This window comes from Podarcis liolepis, assembly GCF_965112155.1.
Source record: "Podarcis liolepis genome assembly, chromosome: 8".
Classification (NCBI taxonomy): Eukaryota; Metazoa; Chordata; class Lepidosauria; order Squamata; family Lacertidae; genus Podarcis; species Podarcis liolepis.
In genome coordinates, this window is record NC_139560.1 from 19,842,645 (window position 1) to 19,868,120 (window position 25,476).

The following is a 25,476-nucleotide window of genomic DNA, read 5'->3' on the forward strand; positions in this document are numbered from 1 at the left end:
GCCACATTTAATTTGCCCACATGTTGTATGCACTTTTTACAGAAATACACACTTTACATTGCTTTTCAATTCATCCATTTTGTGGGCATCCTGTGGGTTCTGATGCTCACTTTTTTGCAAAACAAAGATACGGTGTACATAAGAAGACATTGCATTCCTCCAGCAAGTTTGGGAGTGTTGCATTGAGTTGATTTGCTAGTCTGCTAGGTCCGCTCACCTTTTCCCAGTGGGCAGCATTGCGGCCAGGCAGCCAGGTCCCAATAGCATACCAACCTAAGGGTGGAAGGTTGCCGCCTCTTTCCTGCGTCATGCCGGCCGCATCATCATTGCTGAGGGATCTGCCCCTTGTGGGACGGCCCCCAGCCAATCCGCTTCCAGAGTGTGTGTGGCTGTGGGAGATTTAACCACAGTGCAGCTGGCCGACACCCACTCACTCGCCCCATCCCTGGATCACCCAACCCACCCACCCTCTTTTCATGCTTTGCTCAGATATGACCTTGCTATGGACAATTGTCGGTCGCCATATAGTTGGGGCCGGGTAGGAATTTTTCCACTTGGCAAATTGGCACTGGCCGTTTGGTTTTTGCCCAGCTAGTAGCAATCATCACAACTTTTGTGAGGTTAGGCATTGGATAAGCGTTCGTTTAGATGGAGGGGAATTTGTAGCCTTTGCCTGCCCTTCCCCAGTAAGAGTATCCTGTTAAAGGGATCTGGGTGTGAATCCTGTCCGATGCCTGAACATGGGCTAGGGCCATGTCACAGCCCCTACAGGGACCCCTTGGGGTGCCCCTATTTGATGTAAGTCATAGGGTGCCACCTATTGGTGGATGTGGCATTTGCCTGTTCTTTTTTAAAATGTCTCTACGGGGAGAGAGAGAGTTCATGGGTAGACCAATAGAAAAGCCAGTTTATAAAACCTGTTTATAAAACGCTTTGCCCGAGGTTTTAATTGGTTGGTTGATTGGGAAAGGCAGTTGGGAAAGCAGTTGGCAGACAGTTGGAAATAGATGGAGAGTTAGTGCTCTTGGTTCTTGTGTGAGGGGAGGTAGAAGAGTTAGAGACAGGATAAAATAAGACTAAGAAGGTAAAGAGTAACAACATTTTGAATGCAGTTAAAGTTTATTTGTGTTTGCAATAAACTACACTCTTCTTTGTTAACTTAAGAACCTGACTGAGACTAAGTGATTTACCGAGGAGGAGCTGGTTGGTGGCAGCGGATTAGTGGTATATGGGTCAATAGTTGGTGAGATGACCGGGGGCTCTGTACAAAAACCACAGTGGTTTACCCTTAAGTGGACTCCCTGCAGATGGACAGGAGTCAAGACATAGCCTGGCTTCACCCCAATGCCTAAGCCAAACTGCTCACATCTGTAACCAATAAAGTTGAACCCATAAACCATAATACTTTGGTGTCGTTCTAGTTCCCCTGATGCCACCTTGGCAAAAAAAGAAGGCATAAACTACAGGAGTGGAAAGCGCTCCTGCTTGTGGGTTTCCTGCAGGCATCTGGTTGGCCACTGTGAGGACAGAATGCTGGACTTGATAGGCAATTGGCCTGAATGATCCAGCAGTTCTTGGGCTGAAAAAATGTGGACCAAAATTTCTCCTCCATCCGTATTCAGATTCTGTCAGGGCTGGGTTGCGAGCAGAAATCAAAAGCCAGGTTTTCTAAATGCCTGGTTCTAAAGGATTTCTCTGGTGGCTTTTGGTAAGGGCATGGTTTTGAAGCTGGGGATTGAAGGTGTTTGTAATAAATAAATAAAAGGAAGGTGCCTATATGAAACTGTGTTGAGAAATAATGGAATCTAGTGTTGCATGAACAGACAGGTCACTTGAAGTGTTGTTGTTGCTGTTTTTATGCTGGATAAGCATCCTGAGAATATAAGCCATATGCTGTGCTGAAAGGTTCTCCGTTTGATGAAAAAACAAAGGACTGGCGGGTCTAGCCATGCTCATCCTGCCATTTAGGTAGATCTCTTCGAAAATCCGCTTGTCCTTTGGAGTGAATTTGGTCTCGTTCATGCGACATGCATCTCTGCTGAGGAAGTTGTGCCTGGAGATTAATTAAGATGTTAATGGCAGAGACTTGGTTGTTTTGTCTAAAAGGACAGTGTTGGTGAACTGTCTCTGGGGAGAAGATGAATTCCCCTCCCCTTTTGAAATTTTTGCTTTAGATGCCAGACACAATCAACAGAAGCTTCCCAAGAGGAGACATAAATATTTGAATTAGCAGGAGGAAATGCACGTTTTCCAAACCATCTGTTTCTATTCTGCTTTTGATCTGTATCAGATATGATGTTCCATGTTTCAGACTTAAACTAGCATTTGAATTTAAAAAAAAAAATCCTCAGGAACATTTTATGAAACCTGAATTTTTATATTTTGCAACCAGTTGTTTGATATAGGGATAGTGCCAATAGCTACAGAAATACACAAGCTATAAATTGACTGTGTGCTACTTGTAATCCTTCCTGTATATTGTCAGAGGTGCTGGGATGTCAATAAAATCTATCAGTTTTGTTGGGTTTGCCACCTGGGATTGTTTATGGATAGGGATAGAGTGGGCAGTCAAGTCCATGCACTGATAGCCTCAAGGCTGGAGTACTGTGCTGCATTTATATTTAAAGCACTATGATACCATTTTAAACAATCATGGCTGCCCCCAAATAATTCTCAGAGCTGTAGTTTGCTAAATGTGCTGAGAGTTGTTAGGAAACCCTATTCTCCTCCCGAGAGCTACAATTCCCAGAGTTCCCTTTGAAAAGGGATTGGTTGTTAAAACACTTGGGGAATTAATGAGAAATTCGGAACCAGAGTTTCATCACTCATCTATATTTACATCCCCCCCCCCCGAAACATGACTCCATTTGACAGCTACTGAGATGGTTAAGGATTTAAAATCACAACAACAAATCTAGGCTCCGAAATGCAGCTGCTTTTCCAAACCACTGAGATTAAAGTCTCTGTTCGCTCACACGTCCATCGTCCCATTTTTCCTCCAAGTGTCCTCAGCGGTTTTGCAATAGGCTTCCAACATGGGAAGGTGGGAGGGAACAGCTTGCAACCCCTAATAATTGATGCATTAATTACAATGTTGCAGAAAGCCACAGTCTAGCATACGCCCAGCAAAAAGAAAAAGGGAATGGAAAGCTCAGCAAGAAATACCACCCCTTTGCTAGCATTGCATCTGAAGTCCCAGGGCTCAGAGTTATAATTAAGTCAGGACCAAAGCCAGGACTGGTTCATCACTGTTAAGAGTAAGCACATTTACAATGGTTGCTTGTGGTGAAAGAATGGCAGTATGGATTATGAAGGAAGTGGACTTTGCTTGTAGGGACTGTTGCGCACTATATGGGAAAACATTTCTTCTCCTTTTTCTGCTTGTTTTGGAATTATGGGGATCTGCTCCAAAGAGTGACCTGGCATTCTGAGGAACCTCAAAGTGTGTTGGGGGCTGTATTCACTCTTGGTCCCATCTACAAACTCACCTCCTAGCAGACACATCAACTCCTAGGGGCTGAGGCAGTGTCAGCCCCCCCAAAGTATTTTTGAGGGGGCCAAGTCCCCTCAATATTCAGGGGGTGTTTGGCTCTGCCCCCTGGCTCCTCACAGCATCACATATGCCATGTCAGGGTGTCATGCAATGCCACACACACCTCATGACATTGCACAGAGGCGCACAGCACCACATGCGTGATGTCATAGTGGTGTGCCCATGATGTCATGGGGGCAGTGCAGGGTGTCACACATGGGTCCCCTCAATCCTCTTAAGAAGATGGCGCCTCTGCCTCCTAGAGAAATGTGTAACTTTCCTCATGGTTTTTCTGGTACTTTCCCTTGATTTTCTTCTTCTTTCTAGCCTTAATGTAGTGAAAATAATTCTGCTTCCCATTTTGAGATGGATTCTAACTATTCTTAATGGCTCTGGGAGATAGTGATAAAGTAATTCTATCAATTAAGAGCTAGAATAGAGTTTTGCATGACCTCCTAAGGGTAAACATATGGCGTACCATTCCCAGCATGGAGACCCCTGGGAATTCTTCAATTACACTCTGGGGAAATGAAGGTAAATTACCACAGTAATTTCAAAAATGCAAAGAAGTCTCTAACATACCTTAGGCTTGTTTGCACATTATGTTGTGATAGCCATAATTCTGCGTCTCCAGAGAAATCCTACCTCTCCCTCTCAATGTAGGATGTTCTTCTTAGGACAGATGGAGTTGTGTAGCAATTTCTAGGGTTATATAACACACCGTTCCGTAGGTAGAAACGAATCTTCATGATATTTCAATGCAGCAAGTTCATGACCAGGGATTGTATCCAGAGTAGACCCATTGGAATTTATAAGTCTATGAAATGGACCTGCTGTGCATAGGGCAAAATTTGGATACAACCCCCTACATCCTGTCAGCATGTTGCATAACATATAAAAATGCCCACTGAATGAAAAATACAGGTTCATTGCACCTCCCATGCCAGAGTTGGGGAGCCTTAGGCTGTGGGTGGGGTGTGAGCAAGTGTAGCACTCCAGGCTTCTATATCTGACCTAAGAGTTGGCCTTGCAACTACAACTCTCTCACCACAATAAGAATCATTTTCTACAATAGCACTTACTGTGATCAAGTGTCCCTGCCATAGCCCCACATCATCTCTGGTTTTAGCCTCTGAGATATTGAATTGCTTTTATCTCTAGATTCAGGTAGGTAGCTGTGTTGGTCTGACACAGTCGACCAATTTTTTTATATAAAATAAAAAATTATCCAGTAGCACCTTAAAGACCAACTAAGTTTGTTCTTGGCATAAGCTTTCGTGAGCATGCACACTTCTTCAGATACCCAAAGAAGTGTGCATGCATACGAAAGCTTATGCCAAGAACAAACTTAGTTGGTCTCTAAGGTGCTACTATCTCTGTGTCAACTTCAAGAGACTTCTACAAAGTCTGCTTGGCTTTCTGCATCAAGTTCAGATCCAAGGGCCTAAGACCAAAAACAGCTTTCTATTTTACACACCTGTGCACAGATGGAAGAAGCTGGTGGAGGGGGGATGTTTCCGCTTTTCAGACAAGGGAAACAGAAAAGGTTAATCCATCACTGCCACCCTTCCTTCTGCGTGTTGACATTAGACCTCCTTGCAACTGCAGAGTATGTCACAAGGATGTAGCCTTCCCATTCTCTTACTCTTTGAACAGATTTATGGGAACTCACATATAACTGACACATTATGCTGACTCAAAGAGCTTATATTCTAGCTCATGCAAAGTCTCAGCTTTGGAAAAGTGCTGATGAGGGATATTGAAATGACTCATCTCACCAGAGTCCTGGTTCAGGTGTACTTATTTTAATAGGTCTTATTTAATGTGAAGTACAGTACCTGGCCCGCTTTTGGCCCAGACCATTAAACGATCCAATTACAAAACAGCCCAACCTTTCCCCCATTGAAATACAAATGTCTCCAAGTGTTTGCTTTTTTACAGGAGAAACAAATTACATTAATTGTCTGTAATATGAACAACGAATGCTTCCATTTTAAGAATGGAAAATAAGAAGGACAGCCTAGCACAATGAGAACACTAGATCTGATCTTCCTGCTTGCATACTCTTATAATGGTTGATGGAGCTATAGCTCACTGGAAGAGCACATAGTCTCAAGTTCAATCATTTGGAAAGTGTTTTATATAATGAGTTGGACTATTGGTCTGTCTAGCTCAGTATCGCCTACATTGAGTGGTCACAACTTTTCAAGGTATCAGGAAATGTCGGGTATTGAATGTGATACCTTCTGCATGCAAAGCAGATATGATATGTCCTTTCCCACAGTGTTTCCAGTTAGTATCTCCAGTTAATGGATCTCGAGAAGCAGAAGAGGGATGAGGGACATGGGACAAAACAGGAGGGACATAGGACATTACTTTCGGATCTTGTAAGCAACCTCCTATCTGCAGCTGCTCTTTCTATTTCAGGAAAGTCTCCATAGACACCAATGGAGACTTCTCTTGAAATGCAGACACATTTTAGTGTGCATTTGTGGCATTCATACAGAGCCCCCGGTCATTTCATGGACTATTGACCCGTTCACCACTAATCCGCTGCCACAAACCATGTTCTCCCTGGTAAAACACTTAATCTCAGTCGGGTTCTCAAGTTAACAATGAAGATTGTAGTTTATTGCAAATACAAATAAACTTTAAATGCATTCAAAACGCTGTTACCCTTTACCCTCTTAGTCTTATTTTATCCTGTCTCTAACTCTTCTACCTCCCCTCACACAAGAACCAACAGCACTAACTGTCTATCTATTTCCAACTGTCTGCCAACTCCTTTTTCCCAACTGTCTAAACCTCTGGCTAAGCCTTTTAAAAACAGGTAGGCTCTGCCTCTGGGCTTTTCTATTGGTCTACCTATTAACACTTTCTCTCCCCCTGTACAGACATTTCCAAAAGAACGGGCAAACACCACAGCATCTCTCCTAACATGCACATTTTTTGCAAGCAATTTCCCCTAATATTGTGCATTTGTGTATGTTACTTACACGTGCATTTTTAAATACGTTGCCCGTAACATATGCATTTTTTTTACATGTTATTTGGTTGGAAAACTGCATTGTAAAATATAAGGTAAAGGTAAAGGTACCCCTGCCCATACGGGCCAGTCTTGTCAGACTCTAGGGTTGTGTGCTCATCTCACTCTAGAGGCCTGTCCGCAGACACTTCCGGGTCACGTGGCCAGTGTGACAAAGCTGCTCTGACGAGGCAGCGCAGCACACGGAAACGCCGTTTACCTTCCCGCTAGTAAGCGATCCCTATTTATCTACTTGCACCCGGGGGTGCTTTCGAACTGCTAGGTTGACAGGCGTTGGGACCAAGCAACGGGAGCGCACCCCGCCACGGGGATTCGAACCGCCGACCATGCGATCGGCAAGTCCTAGGCTCTGTGGTTTTACCCACAGCGCCACCCGCATCCCTCCTAAATATAGACAAGTGTGAATTTCAAATAATTCTGACCTCATTTTAACTGCATTTTCAGTCCTCTGTCATTTCAGGAAGTGCAGATTTGTTAGATTCACATTCAAATTATTCACATTCATATTTTGATTATGTATTTTGTGGTTTTAGATTACGATTCTATCTTGAGAACTGAGACCTGCGGGTATAGGCCAGTATACAAATTTAATAAATAATAAAACAAAAGGTGCAAGCCAAGCCAAATTTCTTATTTGGAAAGTGTTTTATATAATGAGTTGGACTATCACTGCTGCCGCTTTGCCGGTGAGTCTTGGGGAGGACCGCTCCCCCTGCAAGCCCATTCTCCACCTTGGGCCTGGGGGCGGGCCCCATACTCCACCTCAGCATATAAGGCTCCAAGGAGGCCTCGGGACATTGCTGCTGCCGCTTTGCCGGTGAGTCTTGGGGAGGACCGCTCCCCCTGCAAGCCCATTCTCCACCTTGGGCCTGGGGGCGGGCCCCATACTCCACCTCAGCATATAAGGCTCCAAGGAGGCCTCGGGACATCGCTGCTGCCGCTTTGCTGGTGAGTCTTGGGGAGGACCGCTCCCCCTCCAAGCCCATTCTCCACCTTGGGCCTGGGGGCGGGCCCCATACTCCACCTCAGCACACAAGGCTCCAAGGAGGCCTCGGGACATCGCTGCTGTTCTTCTGCCAGTGAGTCTTGGGGAGGCCCGCTCCCCCTGCAAGCCCATTCTCCACCTTGGGCCTGGGGGCGGCCCCCATACTCACCACCGCCACAACCCTAAGGACACTGCTGTTGCGGCAGCAAATGTTTAAACGTTTTATATTTTTAAAGTGTTTTAAAAGTGTTTTTACTTATTACTTTGTTGTATCACCAGAAACGGTGGTTTTTTATCCATGTATTTTTATTTTGTTTTGTTTTATTTTGGGTTGGGATGGTTGTTGAGTGGGGTGGGGATTGGTTTTGTTTTGGGGTAATTGTTTCTTTGTTTGTTTGTTTGCTTTTATATTTTGTAAATGGAGGCGAGTATGAGGCCTGGGATTCCTACCGTGGAGGGGCGAGGGAGGTATGGCGGTGGGGGCAGATGTCATAGGCGAAGGGGATCGAGATACGGATATGCTCGTACCCCTTCCAATCTGCGCCCCATCCCGAGAGACGAGGGTAGGGTGAGCAAGGATTACTCACCTCCGTCACTGGTGTTGTGCAATGCCAGGTCTATAGGCAACAAAACCGCCACCCTGCGAGATTTCATCATCTCGCAGGGGGTCGACCTGGCTTGTGTGACGGAGACCTGGGTGCGCGAAGGGGATACTGTTACCTTACGAGAGATGGCGCCCCCGGGTTTTTCCGTCCTCCACCAGTCACGGACTGTGGGCCGGGGGGGAGGGGTGGCACTATTAATCCGGGAAGATTGTTCTTTCAGGGCTCTACCGCCGCCATCGATCCCCGGCATTGAATGTGTTGGCCTAGTGTGGGGCTCCGAGGTGAGCTTGGCTGTCTGGCTGGTGTACCGGCCACCTAGCGCACCAGCAGCCACCCTGTCAGGCCTGCTGGAGGCGGTGGCCGGCTGGGCCTTGGAGTTCCCTAATCTATTGGTATTGGGGGACTTCAACATCCATGCCGATGCCACTCCCTCCTCACAGGCTCTGGACCTGGTGTCTTCCATGGCGACACTAGGGCTCTCCCAGTTTGTTTCGGGCGCCACACATCAAGCAGGCCACACGCTGGATCTGATCTTTGGCGGCGGTATAGATGTGATCATGTTTCCTTCGATGAAGGTGCCATGGTCTGATCACTACGCTCTGAAAGCCAGGATTGACGTTCCACCCCCACCCTGCTTAGGTGGTGAGCCGATTTGGGCTCGCCCGTGGAGGCTGATGGACCCTGATAGATTCCGTCAAGCCTTGCGGGACCTTGCTCCCCCTGGCGACTCATTGACTGAGCTTGTTGAGGGCTGGAATACCCAGCTCCTGGCAGCCATCAATGAGATCGCACCTAAGCGCCCTCTGCGACCCCGCAGAAACCGGGCTCCCTGGTTTACTGAGGAGCTCCGGAAAATGAAGCGGGACCTCAGACAGCTAGAGCGAGTATGGCGGGGTGCCCGTGACGGAGCCTCAAGAACATCTTATAGGGTTTTTATGAAAACCTACGAGATGGCAGTGAAGGCCGCTAAGAAGTCCTACTTCTCGGCCTCCATTGCATCCGCTAGCTCTCGCCCGGCACAATTATTTAGTATAATTCAGTCTTTAACGTCCCTCGAAGGACAGCCAAATTTAAATAACAATTCGACACACAGCTGTGAGGCATTTGCGAGCTTTTTTGCGGAGAAGGTCCTGTCGCTCCGCCATGACCTCCCTGCCAATTTGGATACAATAAAGGAACTGGAGGCCCCTCGACTGTCCTCGGGTCCAGTATTGGACCACTTTGACCGGATATCCCCAGCCGATGTGGACAGACTCCTCCGAGCTGGAAAGCCCACCACTTGTCCTCTCGACCCGTGCCCGTCTTGGCTGATTAGAGCGTGTCCAGACGAGGTGCGGGCCCCCCTGGGGGATATCATCAATCTGTCCCTTGGCACCGGGACATTCCCAGGGGAACTGAAGGAGGCAGTGGTGCGTCCGCTCTTAAAGAAAACATCATTAGATCCCTTAGATCTATCCAATTACCGCCCAGTTTCGAATCTTCCATTCCTGGGTAAGGTGATTGAGAGAGCGGTTGCTGAACAGCTTGGTAGGTTTCTGGATGAAACATCGGCTCTGGATCCATTCCAGTCCGGCTTCCGCGCTGGTCATGGGACCGAGACGGCTCTGGTCGCCCTAACAGATGATCTTCGTAGACAGCTGGATCGAGGCGGGTCGGGGCTGCTGATTCTTCTAGATCTGTCAGCAGCTTTCGACATGGTTGATCACGAACTTCTGGACCACCGCCTCGCCGACGTGGGGATCCAGGGCACAGTCCTTCAATGGCTGCGCTCGTTTCTCTCTGGTCGGGGACAGAGGGTGGCGCTTGGGGGGGAACTGTCATCCCGCCACTCCTTGGTGTGTGGAGTGCCTCAGGGTGCGATTCTCTCCCCGATGCTTTTTAACATCTTTATGCGCCCCCTCGCCCAGCTTGTCCGGAGTTTTTGGCTGGGCTGCCATCAGTATGCTGATGACACCCAACTCTATCTGTTGATGGATGGCCATCCTGACTCGGCCCCAGACACACTGATCAGATGCTTGGAAGCTGTGGCTGGATGGTTACGTGGGAGCCGGTTGAAGTTAAATCCTTCGAAGACAGAGGTCCTCTGGCTGGGACGGGACGATATGGGATTGAGGGGGCAACTCCCATCTCTTGCGGGGGTGCAATTAGTGCCAGCACCGTCCGTTAAGAGTTTGGGTGTAATCTTCGATACCTCCCTCTCCATGGAGGCGCAGATTGCAGCTATAACAAAGGCGGCATTTTTTCATCTCCGCCAAGCTAAGCAGTTGGCTCCTTACCTCTCTCGCCCTGACCTAGCCACTGTGATCCACGCGACGGTCACCTCCAGACTGGATTATTGTAACTCGCTCTACGTGGGGCTGCCCTTGAGACTGACCCAGAAACTCCAGCGGGTGCAGAATGCCGCAGCGAGACTCCTTACGGGGTCTTCGCTGCGGGATCACATTCATCCGGTGCTATACCAGCTGCACTGGCTCCCGGTGGAGTACAGGATCAGGTTTAAGGTGCTGGTTTTAACCTTCAAAGCCCTACACGGCCTAGGACCCTCGTATCTACGGGACCGCCTCTCCTGGTATGCCCCACAGAGGAACTTACGGTCCTCAAATAAAAACATCTTGAAGGTCCCAGGCCACAGAGAGGTTAGGCTGGCCTCAACTAGAGCCAGGGCTTTTTCGGCTGCGGCTCCAACCTGGTGGAACGCTCTGTCACAAGAGACAAGGGCCCTGCAGGACTTGACATATTTCCGCAGGGCCTGCAAGACAGAGCTGTTCCACCAGGCCTTTGGTTAGGGCACAGCCTGACTCCCCCCTTTGGCAATCTTTACAATACTTTAGTTTATGGTTGCCATCAATTTTGATTTTAATTAATTCTTATGATGTTTTATAATGTTGCACTATTTTAGTGTTGTTAGCCGCCCTGAGCCCGGCTTCGGCTGGGGAGGGCGGGATATAAATAAAATTTATTATTTATTATTATTATTATTATGATTATTATGATTGGTGACAAAAGTACGATTCAGAATCTTGCATGCAACAGGACTCTGGATTGCTTTAGGTGTTAATTCTACCTGTTGGAATGAGCAGACATGACTACTTTACACCCATTGTTTTCATTGGGTCTAATCTGAGTAGACCACAGTTCACCATAACTCCCAAAGTACTATGAAGCATTGTGATGTGACAGACCATGTTAACCTTTGATAAGGGCTGTGGAAGAAAAACCTAAATACTTAGAAAGCCGGCAGAAGTTTATTTGCATAAATGAGAATCTCCTGGGCAGGGAAGGGGTAGCAGCATTGCTTAGTATTATGGGAGGAATATCTTACAGTCTTGTGCAGTATTTTAATTGCTCCACAGAAGCCTGTGAGCAAAGCTTTCCAAAAGAAAGTTGCAAATACTTCAGCAGTGCATATCACCAAAACCCCTGATTAGGTTTCCGATTTTACAAGAGGCACGAGCTTGAAGGTGAATCTGCTTCCTCATTTGCGGCAGGATTAGAAAAGGCTTTCCTAACACTGTGACTTCAAGGAGGGGGCTTAATGATGCATTAAGAGACAAATTTGTATGTGAATTGCACAGTGAGCATTTATAAATGAGACTTTTAACTGAGGAAAACCTGGCTTTCAGACACACAGTAGAAACTGGAGATGCTGTGGAACACGACAAGGTGCCTTATACTGAGTCAGACCATTGGTCCATGTAGCTCAGTGCTGTCTGCTCTGACTGGCAGCAGATCTGACAAGCCTGTAGCCTGATAACCCCCAATATATGTAATGTGTGGACTACTTAAAGTCAATGGCACAGGGTTACAATTTTCAAGAGATTTGGCACCTTTGTTACAACCATGCAGCCCAAGATACCCTGTTTTCTAAAGAATGTTGCTGAGGGATTGCTATGGTTTTTCTGCCTTCTCTCCTATTGTATATTATATACGGGAGTTCAGGATCCATATATATATATATATATATATATATATATATATATATATATATATATATATATATTTGCTTTCGTAGATTTTCACGGGTACAGGAATGTAGGTTTTGGTGTCTTCGGGTGTCTTCCCGTGTAAGAGTTGGGGTGTCTAGGCGACGTTTCGACGAGGTCTCACTCGTCATCTTCAGGCTGGTGCTTTCGGCTTCTTGTTACTGGAACAGAGCAGGATCTCAGTGTTTGAGTTCCTATAAATACTGTTGAGGGGGTGTGGTGTATAACCTCCAACGTTCTGGGCAGATAGGAAGTTCCCAGGGTGTGCCTTTTCTTCTTTTGTTCCTTAATTACTTGAGGGATATCTTGAGTGATTTCTTGAGTGATATTCTGAGTACCACTTAGGAGGGTCATCATCTCCAGAACCAAACGCCTGGCTGACAAAGACCACTTGACAACTGAGTTACAGAATCTCTCAAATGTGTTAATCGCCAATGGATACCAGCAAAACAGGGTTACGAAGCTAATCCAAAAAGAAACACCCCCCAAAAACCAAGACACAGAAGAAAACAATGGCATGGCCCTCCTTCCTTATATCAAGGGCACTACAGATAAAATTAGCAAAATCCTCCATAAACACAATATCAAAACAGCCTTTTGCACCAACCAAAAAATAGCCAATATCCTCAGAAACCCCAAAGATAAAATCCAGTTGGAAAACCAAGGGGTCTATGAAATACCCTGCAAAGTCTGCCCAGCCACGTACATTGGACAAACAAACAGACGAATAAATGCACGTATCGCAGAACACAAGAATGCCGTCAAAAAAGAAGAAAAAGCTTCCTCTCTTTTCCAACACATGAAAGAAACAGGACACGAAATTAATTTTGCAGATTCCAAATTGCTCTTTAACATGGAACATCACCACAAGAGAATAATCATGGAAGCCATCGAGATAGAGAAACACCCTCACAACATGAACAAGCGTGACGACACGTCCCGCCTGCCAGACATCTGGAAATTAGCCCTCCCCACAAAAACCGACACCAGAACCAGAGGCACACAGAACGCCATCTCCAATCAACCACACCAGACCCAAACCCAGACCCTCTCCACAGATAAATTACAGACACCATCCAGTAGCCAAACCATAGTGGCACCTCCGGATGCTGCACCCCCCTGCAATCCCTACACAGATCTGGCTGACACAGGGCACAAAACCACAGCTCGCCCCTATACACGAAGCCAAGCCAGAGCACAACTAAGTGCAGTACAACCTTCTTCTCAGAAAAACTCTTCACAAGCTCAAGAGGTCAAGACACGAAAGCTTTAGCAACTAATCCACACCTAATGACCCTCCTAAGTGGTACTCAGAATATCACTCAAGAAATCACTCAAGATATCCCTCAAGTAATTAAGGAACAAAAGAAGAAAAGGCACACCCTGGGAACTTCCTATCTGCCCAGAACGTTGGAGGTTATACACCACACCCCCTCAACAGTATTTATAGGAACTCAAACACTGAGATCCTGCTCTGTTCCAGTAACAAGAAGCCGAAAGCACCAGCCTGAAGATGACGAGTGAGACCTCGTCGAAACGTCGCCTAGACACCCCAACTCTTACACGGGAAGACACCCGAAGACACCAAAACCTGCATATATATATATATATATATATGAAATGGAAACTGGAGTGGCAACAATACAGATGCAATGTAGATGGGCCTGGTGTAAGGAACTACCTGGAAAGAGAAAATGTGAAGTGAAATTTTCCTTTACATGAAGGTTAGGTATCTAAATAATGGAATCTTCCAGCACTCCAGAGCTAAACTCTTGTGTTCTCTCTCTCTCTCTCTCTCTCTCTCTCTCTCTCTCTCTAATGAAAGTTTTATTTTTATGCTCGCACATATTGTTCCATTAAGCATTGCTTGTACCTCCTGAAAACGATATGAATTAAATTACATCTTTAAGACTATATGGAACATTTGGTTTTCCTTGGAAATGCAAATTATGCTATTACAAAAGCATGTCAACAGGGACAATAATGACTCCAAGGTGTTTCTGGCTTACAAGGTAGGAACCATGTCTTTCAGCCTACAGGCTGAAATGTTAATTCATTAACTATGCACATAACCCTTTGTCCACAACCTGATGGTATTCCAGTTTTATTATACAAGAATTATTATTGCTAACATTGAAATATACTCTCCATGCTTTTAGTGGCTTTGGGCACAGTGCCCAAATATCCTCAGCTACCTTCCTCGGCTTCTAGACTCCATGTAGCATCATACTGAAACAATGGAGCGTTGCAGCAGTTCAGGGCCTCTAGCTTAGTCTCAAAGCATCTACTTTGAATGCAGAGGTTCCCAGGTTCAGTCCCTGCATCTCCAGGTAGGGCTAGGAAAGATTGTTATGTGAAACTCTGGAGAGATGTTGCCAGTGAGTGTAAACGTCTGAATCAGACCAGCATCCCATCTAGTCCAGCATTCATAGAATCATAGAATCATAGAATCATAGAGTTGGAAGAGACCACAAGGGCCATCGAGTCCAACCCCCTGCCAAGCAGGAAACACCATCAGAGCACTCCTGACATATGGTTGTCAAGCCTCTGCTTAAAGACCTCCAAAGTAGGAGACTCCACCACACTCCTTGGCAGCAAATTCCACTGTCGAACAGCTCTTACTGTCAGGAAGTTCTTCCTAATGTTTAGGTGGAATCTTCTTTCTTGTAGTTTGGATCCATTGCTCCGTGTCCGCTTCTCTGGAGCAGCAGAAAAGAACCTTTCTCCCTCCTCTATGTGACATCCTTTTATATATTTGAACATGGCTATCATATCACCCCTTAACCTCCTCTTCTCCAGGCTAAACATGCCCAGCTCCCTTAGCCGTTCCTCATAAGGCATCGTTTCCAGGCCTTTGACCATTTTGGTTGCCCTCCTCTGGACACGTTCCAGTTTGTCAGTGTCCTTCTTGAACTGTGGTGCCCAGAACTGGACACAGTACTCCAGGTGAGGTCTGACCAGAGCAGAATACAGTGGCACTATTACTTCCCTTGATCTAGATGCTATACTCCTAATTCTGGGCTGCATCAAGTTATCAAGTTAGCATTCAGTTATCACAGTGGCCAACCAGTTGCCTATGGTCAATTCAGAATTGGGACATGCATGGCAAACAGCCACATCTCACAGCACAGGGGTGCCAACTTGAATAAAATATTGTTGGGGCCCAGGTAACCCCTGCCCACATAATTGATCACATGACACAGTGCACACACACACCATGTGAATGGGAATGCCCATGAACTTTGTGGGGGCCCGCCGCCTGCAAATATTTTCTTGTGGAGGCTGAAGCCTCCACGACCCCTAGGAGTTGGCTCCTATGTCACAGTAGGTCATAGGGACCACTTAAGATTAAGCCATAAGAATGTAAAAAGAACCTGTTGAATCAGGCCAATGACCCACCTAGTCCAGTATCCTGATTTCACAGCAGCCAGCCAGGTGCCTATAGGAAGTCTACAAGCAGGAGCTGTTGTAGATATTAATATTGCACAGCTTGAAGTGACTGGATGCACAAGAACTGACTCCTTTGGGGATAAATCGTTGTCCAGACCCAAAAAAGTACTATTCAAACTTTTACTGGCAGAACTCTTTAAAATAAACCAGAATACAGTAAATGATTCATCCAAAACGTCCATACAATGTCTTGTGCTGTCCAGCACAGGCTCAGCATCTTACAAAATATGGGAGAGCTTCATTTTACGTCTTCACTCTATTATATTGGGAGAAAAGACTCAAAAGCAATTCCCTTCCAAATGGAGATTTTGCAGCCTAATACCTCCCACATGATCTAAAGTTGCAACACTGACATGTTAGCTACCAGAGAAACAACCATCAGTTAGTTAATCATTAACTCAACAAGAGCTGAACAAGAGCTCTCCTTGGCTTTAATATAGCCCCCTGGAAAAACCCCATGTCAAACTTTCTGCAATATGTCTTTAGCCATTTTTCATTTTTGTGTCAAACCATTATACTTAACGGGACCTGAGCACTGATCATTTCCATGACCAGCTGTTCTACAGCAACAGTCATCTCAGGTATCTAGAAATTGTAGATCTGTGTGCATGCATGTACCCAGTCTAGATAATCAAGGTAAAGGGACCCCTGACCGTTAGGTCCAGTCGCGGATGACTCTGGGGTTGCGGCGCTCATCTTGCTTTACTGGCTGAGGGAGCCAGCATACAGCTTCTGGGTCATGTGGCCAGCATGACTAAGCTGCTTCTGGTGAACCAGAGCAGTGCACGGAAAAGCCGTTTACCTTCCTGCCGGAGCGCTACCTATTTACTTGCACTTTGTGCTTTCGAACTGCTAGGTTGGCAGGAGCTGGGACCAGGCAATGGGAGCTCACCCTGTCACGGGGATTCGAACTGCTGCAAGCCCAAGGCTCAGTGGTTTAGACCACAGCGCCACCCACATCCCTATAGTCTAGATAATACTGAGCTAGATAAACCAATGGCCTGATTTGTAATAAGGCAACTTCCCACACTTGTCGATAATCTAAGGCAAACCTTTTTATTATGACTCCCAGTTTGATTATGGCATAAGCTTTTATGGACTACAGCCCACTTCATCAGATGCAAGATGAAACAAACACAGCCATGCCTCTGGAAATGGTGACAACCCCTACATGCAAACATTTCCCAGGCGCTTTTTTCAGCTGCAACACTTACCCTGCTGGTATCAACCTCTTTTAAAATTTACCATCCAATTTATATGTACAGTGAGAAATCCCAGAGCAATGTTTTGTGCTGGAGCAAAGAAGCTTTATTATTTTTGTACAGAATCTTGGAGAGGGGAAGGGTTCGGCCTTAGGTAGAAATTCTGAAGTCCAGTCAATCAGTGTATAGATATGTGCCCTCAGGACTACCGAAACCTCAGCTCTGTAATGAAAAGCCGACTCTCAGCCAAATTGTAAAAGGCATTGCCTTGTTGGGAAGTAGGCAAGCCTCAGATGACCCAAAACACATGATATGGTAATCTTGAAAAGCAGGTGCCTGTCTCAGAAATCCTTTATTTTTCAAGCCTACCCACTGTGCAATAAGATACCCTGCATTATGCCTCTGGGTACCAGCTGCTGGGAGTCACAGGTGGACAGAGGGCTCTTGTGATCATATCCAGCTTACAGACTTCCTACAGGTTGGCCACTGTGAGAATGGGATACTGGACTAGATGGGCAACTGGTCTGATCCAAGAGGCTCATCTTACGTTCTTAGCCTTTCAAGAGGAAGAGGGTGGATGCCTCTGAAGTCAGCAGTATTGCCAATATTAATATTGCACAGTTTGAAGCATAAAAGCTGAGTCATTTTGGAATAAAAACATTGCCCAGGCTGATTAGATACTATTCAAACTTTTACTGGCAGAACTTCGTTTCTTCAAAACAAAACTGAAACATCAAAGATACATCCAAAATGTCTATAAAATGTCTCGGGCTGTCTTGCACAGGCTCAGCATCTTAGAAATCAGAGCTGACAAACATAGCTCTCTCTCTGTGTCTTTCTGAGGGTCCATTGCCTGCATTTCAGCCTGCATCTTGTCTTAGGCTGCTTGGCTGGAGATCTTCATTTATATCCTCACTCTCAAAGAGCTTGAGAACAAAGAAACTAGCCACCACCCTTCTAAGATGGCGAATTAGCAATTCAATACTTTTCACATGATCTAAGGTTAAACACTCACATGTTAGCTGCTAGAGAACAACATCAGATAATTATTAACCAGTTAAAGCTCAGAGAGAGAGAGAGAGAGAGAGAGAGAGAGAGAGAGAGAGAGAGAGGAGAGAGATTCTTGTTGTTCTTTAGCTTCAATGGAATCTTCCAGTTAAACCCTTTCACCAATTCACACAGGCATTCCCATCTCAGAAGCAATTAAACCAATTATGCTTAACAAGCAGCTTGGACCTCTCAGGCACAGAGCCTGAGTTATCTTCTCCAATTACCTGCAAATTCTCTCCCTGACATCCCTTCTCCTGAGATAGCAGCAGATTCAGAAAGGCATCATAATGGAAGGTTTGGCCCTTTAAAAACCTTCCAGCATGCAGCTGAGGTGCAAATTCTGGGTAATCCTCAGGGCTGTCCTTGTAATGAGCAAGTGTAATGAGCTTCACTTCAGACCTCTGTCAAGAGCAACCTTCCCCTTCCCTGGCAGCCTGCTGGAAGGGAGACAGAGAGAGTTGGGGGTAGAGTGGCAGGGAGGGAACTTAATATAACAAAAAACATTCTCTGCTCACTGAGAGGGAGGTCTGTTCTATCTTATGACCACTGAAATACTCTCCTAGGGACCATAAGACCGCAAAGTAAATGTATTTTCTATCCAAGTACACTATTCTAAATGTATATTCACTTAAAATATGCATTTTACGTGCATGTTTATCCTTCTTCTTAGCTGACAATTGAACCAGAACATCTGGAAAGTTTGAAAACAGAAGATAGTCAAGTTCTGAATTCCAATCCATACATTTGTCTGGAGATGACACTCAGGTCAGTTTGACTCAGAATTTCCAATGATCTAATCCCTCAAGCATTCTTTATGCAGCGCCCAAAATTATACCTGGTTGTTCTGCAGTTGATCTTTTGGAACAGGCCATCAATGAAGTAAACCATCTTCAACTGTTATGCATGCATTTTATTCATCTCCCATCCTGTCCCTTTCATTTCCCTAAACTTTCATTTTCTGATTAAAACATTCTTTATGTTTTAACATTCACATTATGGCTGCAGCATATTTTATCATTCTGCCATGGAGTTGTTTAAAAGATTTTGCATCTCAGAACACGTTTGGAACTATAGCAATGGCCTTCAACAACTTGAGAGATTTGTCTCTAATCCCACATAGGATTTTTCACTTATTAATACTTTATTTACGCTTTTTCTTCAATCCAAATTATGACTCACCGGGGGGGGGTAGATATTGTTCTTGCTTTAAGCAAAAACAAAGAGTATAATCTTACCTGATGTGACACTTCTGCATTTGTTTACTAGTGTTTTCTTTGACTCCTGTAGAGGAGATTAAGTCAAGTATCGACCACACACGGTTTTAATGTCTATTCCTATAATGTGCACCTTAATTATAACCATTATGAATTTTGAAAAGAGCAAATCAGTTTTGCCCAAAGATTCTGGGCAGGAGATAAACCATTTTCTACAAGGAATAGGAAAGTTAAGCCGACAACAGAGAATAATGGGAAGTGAACGCATACATAATTCACGGTGAATTTTCAAAAAAGCTTTTTACAAAGCTCTTCATAAAATATTTTTAAGGGGAAGAAACAGTTGTGGGCACAAGGCACATTACTACCCAAGATTAGTCACAGATCTCTATTTATGAATTTACTTATTGAAGTTAGGAATGGGAGAGGCTTTCGTTCACTTTGCATTTGTGAACAGACTCGCCTTACTTGCCTCACCTGGATGTGAGTGCACAGATCAGAATACAGATGTGTGGAATGGCCCTCATAGCTATGAACTTTGGGGAGGGGCATCGCTCAATTGTTTTGCCTGCAGTAGCTCCCATGTTCAATTCCCAGCAACTCCAGGCAGGACTGGGAGAGAATCCTGGAGAGCTGCTGTTAGCCAGTATAGAGTAGACAATACTGAACTAGACAGGGATGCGAGTGGCGCTGTGGTCTAAACCACTGAACCACTTGAGCTTGCTGATCGGAAGGTCAGCGGTTCAAATCCCTGCAACAGGGTGAGCTCCCATTGCTCTGTCCCAGCTCCTGCCAACCTAGCAGTTTGAAAGCACGCCAGTGCAAGTAGATAAATAGGTACCACTGTGGTGCGAAGGTAAATAGCGTTTCCATGCACTCTGGTTTCTGTCACAGTGTTCTATTGTGCCAGAAGCGGTTTAGTCATGCTGGCCACATTACCCCGAAAGGTGTCTGTGGACAAACGCTGGCTCCCTTGGCCTAAAAGGGAGATAAGCGCCACAATCCCAAAATCGCCTTTGACTGGACTTAACCATCCAGGGGTCGTTTACCTTACCTTTTTTTTAAAAAAAATGATATTTATTAGAAGTTTAAGAATTACAGAAAAAAGAAGAAAAGAAAACAACAAAAAAATTGACAAGACATACATTACAATACATAAAAGGAAAAGCATAAAAAACAATACAACAATACAGCAAAAAAACCCAATAACATTAAAACACACATCCAATGTTCCATATCTTTATCTTTCATTTACTTGTTTCATCGACCTCCTCACACCTCCCTTTTTGTATTCTAATTTAATTAATTGTTTCAGCAAATTCTTTCCATCTTACTCAATTTTTGTTATATAATTTATCTTAACGATCTAACCTATTAATTAACTCAGCAAATCCTTTCCATCTTTCACTATATTCTGTTATTCAATTTACCTTAATTTATTTAACCTTATCTTACCATAAAAAAGCCTTAAAACTTAAAACTTAATACTTATTTGTACATGACTCCTTATATCATTTCTACTAAAGCCAAATAGTTTCATTCCAACATTTTTCCTAATACTCGTTAATTTTACACTAATTCTCAAAATAAATTTTTAAAAACTTTCTTCCAATCTTCATCCAACGTCTCTTCTTCCTGGTCTCGGGTTTTGTCAGTCCTTCTTGTCCATTCCATCTAGTCCATCAACCTGGTGATCTTACGTCCGAGGCTCTTAAGTCTTTTCCATGTCCCTTCTGCAGATCTTCTTCTTGATTATACCTGCACTTTACTTTGTCTTTTGTTGATCTTTTTCTTAATTTCTTTCCTTTCTCATTGGGGGGTAGGTCTTCGGAGGACTCCAATCCAAAAATATCTCCATCTCCCCTCAGCAGATCAGCCCATTCCCCACAGTCCCATTCCCCACAGTCAACACTGTAATCCAGAAAGTATTTAAAAGCATGTTTCAAAGTCCTTCCAAAATTAAGAGCCCTCACAACTCCAGACCCCCCCCCCCAGTCCACTCCAGATTCAAACTTCAAGAACAGCGTCTTATGCTCCTGCAAGGCCTCGAGTCTCTCCATTTGTGTTACTTGAGGTTCAACAGCAACCTCCTCCATTATCTTCTGCACTTGCCCTGTCAAAACAGGTTCCTGGGTTGGTTCCTGAATGGTTTCTATATGGGTATTCGCCGTTTGTCCAAAGTTTTTAACTGCAACAGTCATCAAATCCATCTTCTCATGCATCTGCTCCAGCAAAGCACTTGTCTTGCAAAAAGCAAGCACCAAAACTTCTTCTAAACACATTTTTATTCAAGGTCAGAGTCTGGTCTCACGATCCCAATCTTCACAGCTGTGAAATCCCCAGATTGACTCCAGCAACAATTTAACAAGCTCCTTCTAGAGGAGACAATTTCTATTTGTATCCATCTTTTGAAAGCAGGACCAACAAAAGAAAATTACTTTCATTTTTCAAATATTTTGTTTCTTTTGAATGCAAAAGGCAACATTGGAATCACTTTGTTTCTCTTTTTTAACTATCTGTTAAAAGACGTTCCATTCACAGTCAATGAACTTCCCCATAAATTTCTGTCTCTGACACCCCGTTCCCAGGTTTGAGACGGTGGGAATTTATCTTTGTTTACTCTCTCTCCTGCAGGCTTGAACAGTCAAAAATCCCCCCCCCCTTTTCTCCTGCTTCCAAGAGGGGTTTTGGTGGTAATAACTGAAGGAAATTTAGACCTTTATATACGACTTTCCAGACTTTAGCTTGCAAAGTTTTTGCTTCAATCTATTTACAAAAACGGGAGGCGGACTTCCTGTTTAGAACCTTCCCGCTTCAGTGCCAAATTAAAATGTTTCTTAATCCAATTTTCCGTTCTACTCACGGGTACTTGTTTAGAGTCCAATTGTCCACAGGAAAAAGTCAGTGCTCTCCGGCAACAGCTGTGCGGCTTCACTCCGTAAAAGTAGTGGTTGATTCAAAACACCGCGCCACTCACCCCACGTTGCTTCGGATCCCCGAAAAAGGGTTTTCCTGCGAGTAGGGGAGGCGCTCCTGGTGTCAGCCAAATCCCACGTTCCTAGGCTTCCTCCGCCTGGGATTTATAAAGGGTCTCCGCCTTTTTTTTTTTTTTTTAGATAGGTCAATGATCTGACATCCCACAATACTAAATCTTTCTGCACACAATCCAACAATTGAGAGTGATTGTGAGGTGATCCAAGAACTGCCTGTTTATGTATTTCTTGGGGGACGGGGGGAACAAGCTGCTCTAAATGCACCATATGAGAAAAATAGATATATATTAAAATGCTCCAAGAATTGGCCATTTTGTGCAATCCCTTCCTAGGGAATTGTATGAGGGGAAATAGCTGGTCCCTTGAACTTACGTGTGTGGTGGCGAGGTGAGTAATCTATCTTTTTTCTCTGTATAATTCCCCAGGAAGGGTTTGCTTGTTATGATGTATGGCCAGTTCCTGGAGCATTTATGCATTTTACCTGTGTGGGCATTGTGTGAAATTTAGAATAGTTTCGCACACACTCCTGCCACCATAGCTAAGACCACAGCTGAGGTCTATCCTGCAAACAGGATGCTGGACTAGATAGACCTTTGGCCTGATCAACTGGTTAATTCTTGTGTTCCTCTGGTTCCCACCCAGGTGACCATTCAGAGATGCAGAGAATGAAGTACCCATGACAAAGTGAGAAGGAACGCAATGACAAGCACAAATAATGCAACACTTTCCAACGCACAAGGCGACACAGAAGACATGGTGTTCAGCTAGCGAAAGTGTACATTTACATGGTTAATAATGAGCCAAGTGCAATTTGCTTCTAGACTAGAATTTCAGACTGGGTGGCATTTTCAAAGTAGGCAGCACAAGCTCTACTCTGCAGCAGTCTGACACCTATAATAAGGAATGTGCCATATGTTAGTTATTGTGTCAGGTTTTAAAGTTGCAGAGGACGCCATAGAAACATCGAGTGCTTAAGACCTGTCAACTAACAATGCTCCGGATGCTGTAGAAATCTCACAGTTATTCATTGCACTTAAAATAAAATCAAGATGAAAATAACTAGGTTAAAAAAACCATACCTGTCTTATCTGTTAAGTGAAAGGAAGTGTCACCTTTGTGCAACGAAATTCACTGGAAGTCTGCCCTTTAACTAAAAGAAGCGGGGGGCGGGGGGAGTCATGGTATTTTCAGGTTGAGGGAAATAAGCTCTTTGACAGGAGTGATTTGACAGACTGCTAAAACAGTGGATGTTACTGTTGCTTCTTCTGCCATTTCAGTCTCAGGCAGAAACTAAGCTGTGGACTGGTTGCTAGATGCAGCGATGATTTTGAGAGGACTGTGATGAAATCGATGGCACAGAAGCCGCTTTCAAAGGGTGCTTAGTGAGCCAATCTCTCTCCGGAAATCTTCACTGTTGACATTTAATCCCCTGATGGTGTAAAATGAATTGTTATAACATCTAACCAGGTTTACTCAAATGCCACTATTTTTTTTTTAAAAAAAAAATTATTGGAATTTTATTTACAACATAACACAACCCCCCCAATACACAAATCCACCCTCATTAAATGTGAACATAACATACAGTGAACATAACATACAACAATACAAACAACCAAATAAAAGACTTCCTTTATCCTGTATCTGGCCTCCTTATTTACTTCTTATAATCTGTTTCATTTATGAATAATTATTAAGTTTCTTTTCCTAATTATAACTTAAATATCCACAAAGTCTCCTGCAGACGTTAATCGAAACAAATCCAGGTATGTATTTTAGGGCACTGTTTTGTGAAGTATTCTCTGCATTTCCCCCATGCTTTTTGAAACACTTGTCTAGTGTGATCTCTAATTGCCTCTGTTAATCTAGCCAGTTCAATATACTCTAACAGTTTATCTTGCCATTCTTTTTTTTTGTTGGCACAGTTTCTTTTTTCCAGTTTTTAGCAATTAGGATCCTTGCCGCTCCTGTGGCATAGAGGAATATTTTCTGATCTTCTCTGTGTCCGTTATCCCTAGTAGAAAAGCTTCTGTATTTTTCATAAAGTTAAACATTTTTTTAAGCTCGTCATACACTGTGTTCCAGAAGCTTTTGATTTTTCCACAGGTCCGCAACTTAAAAAATTTAAGAAAAAAATTGAAATGATATGTCTTGACCCTCCCCTCTCCTCTCTACCCCAAAAGGTGTGTGAGAAAGAATGGGTCTTGAAAGATGAGAAAAGAATTAAGACAGATTCCCAAACAAACCTACCTACACCAGGTTACATAAAAGCCCCTTCCCTTTCATGATTTTTACTCAAAAGCATCTTACCAAGATTAATGGTGTAGTGATTAAGAGCGATGGACTCGTAATCTGGTGAACCAGGTTCACTTCCCCGCTCCTCCACATGCAGCTGCTGTGTGACCTTGGGCTAGTCACAGTTCTCTGAAGTCTCTTAGTCTCACTCACCTCACAGAGTGTTTGCTGTGGGGGAGGAAGGGAAAGGAGATTGTTAGCCGCTTTGAGACTCCTTAAGGGGAGTGAAAGTGGGATATCAAGTCCAAACTCCAACTCCTCCTCCCCTTCTTCTTCTTCTTCTTCTTCTTCTTCTTCTTCTTCTTCTTCTTCGGTATGCTTAGGGATGCAACCCCCAAAAAGGTAGTTTGTTTATTTTATTTATAGAAATATTATTATGCTGCCATACCATTAAATATCAAGGTGGTCTCCTCAGACACTCTTCCTTCCCAGGTGGATCACTCAGATGCAAAGGCTGTCAGAGAGCAAGTGATATGCAACATCAAGAATGGCTAGTCTGAGCCATGGCAACAGGTCACTCTCCTCTTCTTCCTCCTCCTCCTGCTGCTGTGGTGACCCGAGCTCTTCCTAGCGCTTAGCTATGGTGATTGAGGTCTGGCTAAGGGAACAATAAGTACTTAGGTGCTAAGGCTGGGTGCTGAGCAAGTGCTCAAGCTCGGCGAAGGGAAGTGCTCCAAGAAGAGCAGCACAATGGTGACGGGCTCCAGCCCCAGATCGCTAATGCTCCATAGAGACTCATGGCAAAGGCCTTTCACAGAGGGAAACCTACTTGCTCTTGTCTGCACCAACAGAACTTAGAGCAGGAGCCTCACAGTAGTCCACTGCCTGGGGTCTCTTGAGCAAATTCATACCCCACTCAGGGGTTACTTACTCCATCATGGCAGCAGCGATATTCCAGCCCACAGATTCTTGAGGCTGAGCTACCTTGTACAGCATGAGGCAGTCGAGACAGAGGCTTGGCTAGTGGTGGATATAGAAGCCTCTCTAGTTCAGGCTATCTAGTTCAGCTGGCATTAGGGTGTATGTCATGTGTAGGTGTTCAAGTCAGCAATTTTCTAGAGTAATTTTTCTATTCACAGGGAACTCTGGGAACTGCAGCTCTGGGAAGGGGATCTACGCCT

The 25,476-nt window shown here is 44.6% G+C and overlaps 2 long non-coding RNA genes across 2 annotated transcripts; one reads left to right on the forward strand and one right to left on the reverse strand.

Moving 5' to 3' along the window:
- Window positions 1-1,770: 1,770 nt before the first annotated feature.
- On the reverse strand, window positions 1,771-3,611 carry LOC310713682. The gene is made up of 2 exons (XR_014529403.1): window positions 3,489-3,611; window positions 1,771-2,053 (listed from the first exon to the last, which is right to left on the reverse strand). It is a non-coding gene; the product is annotated as an uncharacterized lncRNA (long non-coding RNA).
- Window positions 3,612-3,756: 145 nt separating this feature from the next.
- LOC310713278 lies at window positions 3,757-22,796 on the forward strand. The gene is made up of 3 exons (XR_014529179.1): window positions 3,757-3,827; window positions 18,524-18,618; window positions 22,703-22,796. It is a non-coding gene; the product is annotated as an uncharacterized lncRNA (long non-coding RNA).
- Window positions 22,797-25,476: the final 2,680 nt, after the last annotated feature.